This window comes from Sturnira hondurensis, unplaced genomic scaffold (assembly GCF_014824575.4).
Source record: "Sturnira hondurensis isolate 20B ecotype Veracruz unplaced genomic scaffold, ASM1482457v3 Scaffold0001020, whole genome shotgun sequence".
Classification (NCBI taxonomy): Eukaryota; Metazoa; Chordata; class Mammalia; order Chiroptera; family Phyllostomidae; genus Sturnira; species Sturnira hondurensis.
Genome location: NW_028073651.1, coordinates 1117791 through 1125086, shown reverse-complemented (window position 1 = coordinate 1125086; position 7296 = coordinate 1117791). Strand labels below are relative to the sequence as shown.

Below are 7296 nucleotides of genomic sequence, written 5' to 3'. Positions count from 1 at the left end.
AAGGAGCGGGAGACTGGGCCCTTCCTCCAGGCACACGCCCACCCGTGCGAGCCCTTCCAAAGGGAGGGGCTTTCTGCTTTCTGCTTTCCCTCCGCCCTCGTCTGGGCTTCTCCTACTCCCCAGAGACAACCTCTGCACTCAGCTGGTTTCTGTGACACATTTTCTTCAAAACAACATGAAATATGGGATCTCTGAGTTGTGATCTCCAAAACGTGATTTGGCAAGGAGTCATTAAGAGCAGAAAAAGCCTCACTTAAGGTTCTGCAGTGAAGTACACGTGAAAGTGTTGACATAGGAAAAAAACATCAGTAAAGAACATGGAACTCTGTGAGGAATTAAATATAAGATGTACCAGATGAGATCTTCATTGCACAACTAAGGGTGTGTACGCAAATCTATCAGGAGAAAGTGATGAATTTTATAGATCATATCTCAAGAAAATTAATTAGAATGTGTGTTTTTCTATTAAGAAGGAAAATAACACCTAAGTAACACAGTTTGTTAGAGATATTGAGATTCCAAAAGAAAACATTGGCAAGAAAATGCTAGCATTTTTCTGACATGCACAAACATTAAATAGACACTTGAAGAATTCACGTGTGAATAACCACCACTCACGTCTGGAGACGGGCCATTTACACGTTTCAGAAATGCTTTCTCATTCCCCGTGCTAGTCAGTAACTCCACCGAGATTTCATACTGTGCAATTTTTATGTATCTTTTCAGGTTTACTTCTGTGCACTACCTATGTGCGTTTACTTTTTCAAACGTACAGTCACACTGTGAACACCATCTCTGTTGTTATCTGGTGCCACTTGGATCTGCAGCTTCCCTGGTGTGCCCATAGGCCTGTTACAACTGTGCAGTTTTCCACTGGACATATACACCGAAATTTATGAAATTCTCTGTAGCTATATATTTTTGTTTGCTAATATTTACGCATTCTAAAAAACACCTTTGTACCTCTCTCTGGTATAATTATTTTCTTAGGATAACACCCTGAAAATGGAACGCAAGGTCTAAGAGGTTATGAGCAAGTTCAAGGCTTCCTGGCATTGCTCTGGAAGAGGCTCTGCTACATCCGGCTCCCAGAGAAACCGCCGCGCGCGTAGCCCGTGCCCCGCCTGCAGCTTTCCGCACCGGTGAAGCGGCCAGGACGCCCCACTCAACACGCCTGCCCAGTCGGGGGCCTTTGGGTCGTTGGGCAGCTGAGGCAGGACCTGGAGTTTAAGTGTCCTCTTGGCACCACAGGGGCAATATGCACTAGCCTTTCCTTGAGGGAACTGTCACCAGGGATCCAGATGGGGGCAATCCCTCTGCCGGTAGCGTCTCTTCTGGTTCCAGGGCTATTTGAACGTGAAACTTCTGGAAGATTGTGTCTTCCCTGGACTCATGATTTGCCATGGAACCCAGTCCTTCCTCGTGTGCTTCACCCACATTCCCGATAGACAATCTCTGATTCATCTTCTGTTTGAAAAACCTCAGGTGTAATCTCATCTTCTGTTTCGATGACGATTTCAAATCATGGAAAGAGGAAGTTGCGGACTGGAACTGTGTTGTCCAAATTATCTGATTGTGTACAGCCCTGCTTATGTATGGTCTGCGGTGCGCATCCTGGTGCCCGTTACTGCGGTAACGCGCCTGGCGGCACCCAGAGCATGTCTGGGGCCCAAGCAGCCGCCAACCCCGCAGAGAGGAGCCCCAGACCTGAGCTGGGGGCCCGTGGATTCTCCCATCTCTGCAGGGTGGGGCCTGAGAGGGAGGCTCACCTGAGTAAAAGTCCTTTTTCCTGGGTTGCTGATTTCTAAAAATGTTCAGGACTGCTTTGCAGGTGGCGCGGGGAAGTGGAAGCCGGAAGTTCTTAGAGGCGAGGCTGAGCCCGGGCGGGTACAACCCTGCTGGGCGCGGGCCAGTCCTGCAGGCGGGTTAGCCAAGCAGCAATCAGATAACCTGTCTGGGAACTGCCGGAGGCTGGGTTCCCAGCCCGCCCTCCCCCAACTCCGCCCCTGGCCAGATTTATTGTGTTCTAAATACTGTATTTGTTGTATTAGAAATACTCTAACCTAAAAGCCATGAGATCATCAGGCATTTTCACTATTTTCAATGGTCCTAAAAGTATCAGTGTTGGCAAATTTCTGCTACTATATAAAGAATTACTTTTCCCCCCACATTCCATAAGAGTTTGCCCCTGTCCACCCAGGTTTTATCAAGAGTGTGCTTAAGGCCCTTCTAGTTTTCTAGAACGTTCTCTAGGTTCTTTCAGTGTCTGCCCAACCCCCAGTCCCAAGCCCCTACCATATGGTTCTATCTCTTTGTTTTCGCAGATCCTCATGGCCACGTACCAACTTCTGTTCTAGCGACAAGTAGTTTCATAAGAAACCATCACTGATGCAGTGACGTCACTGTTTTCATGGATTCTGTGGATCAGGAGTTTGGACGGGGCACGGAGGGAGAAGGGGCGCCTCTGCCCCTTCATCTCTGGGCCTCAGCTGGGAAGACCTGAAGGCCGGGTGACCCACGGCTGGGTCCGAAATTATCTGGAGGCCACTGTGCAGATGTCTGGCCTCTGGATACGTGGACTGAAACGCTTGGTGCGGCTGGGGCTCCAGCAGAATTCGGAGACATGGCCTCTGCATGGGCTCTGGGTGCTCTGGGTGCTTACCCACCAGAGGTGGGGCTCAGGGTGGGACCCCTCAAGAAGCAGCCCTGGAGGGAGAGAGAGGGACAGGATGTGATCTTTACTTGGCCACACCCCTTCGGCCACTTCTTGGGGACTGTGAGTCATTAGGGGTGACCCAGCATCAGTGGCAGGGGCGTCGGGCTCCATCTGCTGATGGGGAAGTGGCCAGGTCTCGCTGCCGCAGAGACCGTGGGAGAGGAAACACACTGTCCACCTTTGGAAAACACGGTCTGAGAAACACACTAAGGTAGCACTTGTGCCCTAGGGTTCCTCCAGGTACGTCTGCCACCTGCATCTTCACCAGGAATCCCAGCTGTATATCACAGAGAATATTGAGCACGAAAGACTCCGGTGGGTGCTGACGACCCCAATATCGCAAGCAGCGTTTACTTAATGGAGGGAGGGATCGAGCTTCCACCGTATTTATCATTTCAGATAAATACGCTGGGCGTGGTTAACCCCTCAATAGGAGCTAAATTCCGAATTCCAGGTCAGCAGGTCAGGACCTAGGGTGACAGCTGGTATCTGCGAGTTCAGCAGGACAAACTGATTACATCACACCACCGGACCCCACGAAATGGCTGCAGATGTTTACGCCCCACCAGCACCGCGACCGTGCACGACTCCCACTCAGGGGGCGCGTCCACCCCCAGCACTACCTGAAAGAACGCTGGCTTCTGCTTGTCCAGGGCTCCACCCCTCAGACAGAAACCAAAGCCCAGAACCACCCTAATCCCGGCAACACGCAGCCCGTGACAGAAGGAAGTCGCACCTGTCTGATCCATCACTGCGCCCATTCTACAGGTGAGTGAGGCGATCCAGGCTCGCAGCACCCTGCAGTCCGGTTTACTTCACAGGCCCAGGTGTGTTTGCCGCTTTCCTATTTTCTGAAGACGCTGTCTACTGAAAAATAAAGCAAGGCAAAAAAAAAAAAGAGATCAAAATCTTGGTTTATTTTAAATACTCCCATTTTAAAATTGATGCAATTGGCGCACCGCTATCCTACCATATTGCAGCTGTTCAGAGGGTTTACAAAATTATGATAACAGTGCCCTGCAGGGAGAGTTAGACAGGACAAGGGCACAGTTGTAGGATGGATTTGGCCCATCTCTCTGTGGTGGCATGAGTCACCTCCTAAGAGAAGGAAACCAGTGAGCCCCTTCGAGGGTGTGAGGTCTGAGCCAGGTGCACCTCACGCTTGGACTACCTGGGACAGGTTCAGCTGCAGCTTAGCAACAAGACACCCAGGAAGAGCCAGAGCGATGGGAACCGGGAGGGAGTTCCCGGACCCCAGAGCTCCCCTGACTTGAGGCCCTGGCTCAGGAATGTGCTCCGGGGGAGAGGAGGTCCTGGAGCACCTCGGGGACGGCTCGGCAGCCTGGAGGTTCTCTCCGAAGCAGCCGCTTAGTGAACCTGTGCTGTCCAGTACTGCAGGCACTGGACACACACTGCTATTTAACTTAGTTACAATTAAATGAAATTAGCCCTGGCTGGTGTAGCTCAGTGGATTGAGTGTGGGCCTGCGAACCAGGCGATCGAGGTTCAATTCCCAGTCAGGGCCCATGCCTGGGTTGCAGGCCAGTTCCCAGCGGGGGACCCACGAGAGGCAACCACACATTGATGTTTCTCTCCCTCTCTCCTTCCTTTCCTCTCTAAATATAAATAAATAAAATCTTAAAAAAAATGAAATTAATAACTCAGTACCTCAGTTTCACTGACCCCATCTCGAGTGTTTGACATCCTCGTGTGCTGGTGGCCCCCACCCTGGACAGTGCGGGCATAGAGCATGTCCATCAGGGCAGCAAGTTCTGCTGGACGGTCTAGTCTAGATGCCTTCAGGGGTGGATGCATATCTTATTAGGGATTGCACCAAAGCTGTCACGATGAAGTGTTTCTCCTGCAATGACACCCACAGTGTGTGCGCAATTGTCACCTGGGCGGACGACCTCTCATCACCTGTTTACCCTGCCGGTGTCACCGTCCTGGTTATTGGCCTAACCTGGATTTGCATAAATTTTTTAAAAAGTGTACAGACGAAAACTTCCAGCACGTTTTTTTGCCCCAAATGAAAAATAAAAGTCTTCCACTCCTATTTGACCTCCATCCCACTTATACTCCAGAGTCCAGTGCTGTCACCATCTTCTAGCTGTGGCAACTTGTAGTTGTTGGGGTTTTGGGGGTAATCCTTACCTGAGAATGTTTATTGATTTTATAGAGAGAGAAACATTGAGATGCAAATGTAACATCGGTCCGTTGTCCCCCATACGCGCTCTACCGGGGATTGAACTTGCAACCTAGGTGTGTGCCCTGGCCAGGGATCAAACCTGCAGACCTTTTGATGTAGGGCACGATGCTCTAACCAACTGAGCACCTGGCCAGAGCAGCACCTTCACAGTGTTAACTAACATGCTCACAATTCCCTGCCATGACTTCAGGGGTCCAACTGCACCACCTACAAGCTGTGGGATGTTGTCAAAACACGTAACACCTCACAGCTGCAGCGCCCTCTTCAAACACAGAGAAATAACAGCGCCCCGATGTTGGGACATGCAAGTATCCAAGCAAGTGAACACAGGTCAATCCGTAGATGCCATGGAATCGGGGGGCTCCGGGCGTATTCCTCAGAATCCAAACTGAGTCTCTTCTGGCACCATGTTAGATAGAAATGTTTCAGAACACAGGACTTGGATTCGACGATATTACTTTAATTGGCAAAAAAAAATAATGATTCATTTCTAGCTGAGTTAGCAGCCTCCAGTAATGGCCCCAAAATATCTCCAAAATACTCGTTAAAAGCCTAACGGGCCATCAAACGTTGCCACGAGGCACAAAGCAGGGGAAACAGCGACTGTGATTAGATGTCAGCCTTTAATTCCACACTGACTGCGGGCACCTAGAGTGAGAACAACACTGTGTGAGAGCAGAAACCACACCGCCTTTCCCTCTGACACACAAACAGTATGGGAAGATCTCCAGAGGTACTACGCGGCCCCCCTGAAGGCAGAGGAAGCCAAAGATGGAGCCCAGCAGCTGGAGAAGCTAAGGACACGCATTCTGCCTTGGAGCCTCCAGAAGGAATTGGCCCTGCGGACACCTGCCCTCCAGTCCAGTGAGACGGATCCCGGGACTGTCACCTGCAGGGCAGTGAGGCAGTCAGAGAGTGTTGTCTGAGGCGGTGAGCTGGTGTCGCAGCTGCCAGAGAAAACGAATGTAGGTCGCCGACCCTGAAAAAATTAAAAAGAAACCAGGTGTGTGGTAATGGAAAATGTATGCGAATGAAATGCGTTACAGTTACTGAAGATGATTTCTAGATTGGACCTGAGTAATTAGTGTTGGCAGGTATGACAGGTGCTCTAGGGGACTCATGCCAGGCCAACCCCTCAGGGAGGGGCAGGGAAGATGAGGGATAAAGCTCACCATGTACAGACAAGCCCGACTCCTTCCATTGAGGGGAACAGCTGACACAGGACTCACCTCCCTCCACCCCGGGCTCCTGGCTAACTTCCCAGTGCCTGCCCTTGTACATATCAACAGTTTTTTTTTAAAGATTTTTATGTATTTATCTTTAGAGGGGAAGGGAAGGAGAGAAGGAGAGAAATATCAATGTAGGGTTGCCTCTTGTGAGTCCCCTGCTGGGAACTGGCCTGCAACCCAGGCATGTGCCCTGACCGGGAATCCAACCGAGATCATGTGGTTCACAGGCTGATGCTCAATCCACTGAGCCACACCAGCCAGGGCTCACCAGTTTTGATTCAGGTTTCATTTCTTGGTTGAGTCTACTCAACTCCGTCTACCAAATGTATTCATAATACAAATTACATAATAAAGAATACCTGTACCTTGCAAAATCAAAGAGAATGTCATTTAACTTCATAAAGGCACTGGTTGTGTGAGGTTTCTAGGTAGAAGGTGTGGAGTGACCACTGATGCCAATAACAATCTCCCACGCTCCCAAAGTCCCTCTGGTCTGTCAGCACTAGAGTTCTTGTCTCTTCTCAGAACAGTTCCTCACACACACACACACACACACACACAGGCCTCGTGAAGCCCCTTCGTGGTCACACCTTCCCCCCACACCTGACTTCTGGCAACAACAATGTATTCTCCACCTTCATAGGTTTTTCCCAGATGTTACCTGAATGGAGTGACTCGTATGTAATCTCTGAGACCAGCTTCTCTCAGACCTAATGCCTCTGTGACCCAGCCACCTCCTCGGGCGCATCAGCGGCTCCTTGCTCCGGTTGCTGAGCAGCGTTCCATTGTCAGCAAGTTTCTCACAACTCGTCCATCAACTCACCTGATGGTGGACATTAGGGTTGGTTCCAGTTTGGGGCTATTACAAATAAAACAGCTGTAAACGTTCATGTAATTTTCATGTCAGACCATAAGGTTTTTGCTTCTCTGGGATAAATGCCCAAGAGAGTGAATGCCAAGTCATAGGATAAGTGAATATTCAGTTTTATAAGAAACTGCCAAAGTGTTTTCCAGACTGCTGGCCCACTCTGCATGTCCTCCCGTCATGTGTGGGAGATCTGGTTGCTCGGCATCCTTGTCAGCACTTAGTACTGTCCGCATTCTCTGTGTTTGAACCTCTCCTAGACGGGAGGTGATTTCCC

At 50.1% G+C, this 7296-nt stretch overlaps 1 pseudogene; it reads right to left on the bottom strand.

The window, feature by feature from the left end:
* Positions 1–1075: 1075 nt before the first annotated feature.
* LOC118996370 (programmed cell death protein 2-like) lies at positions 1076–6991 on the bottom strand (annotated as a pseudogene).
* Positions 6992–7296: the final 305 nt, after the last annotated feature.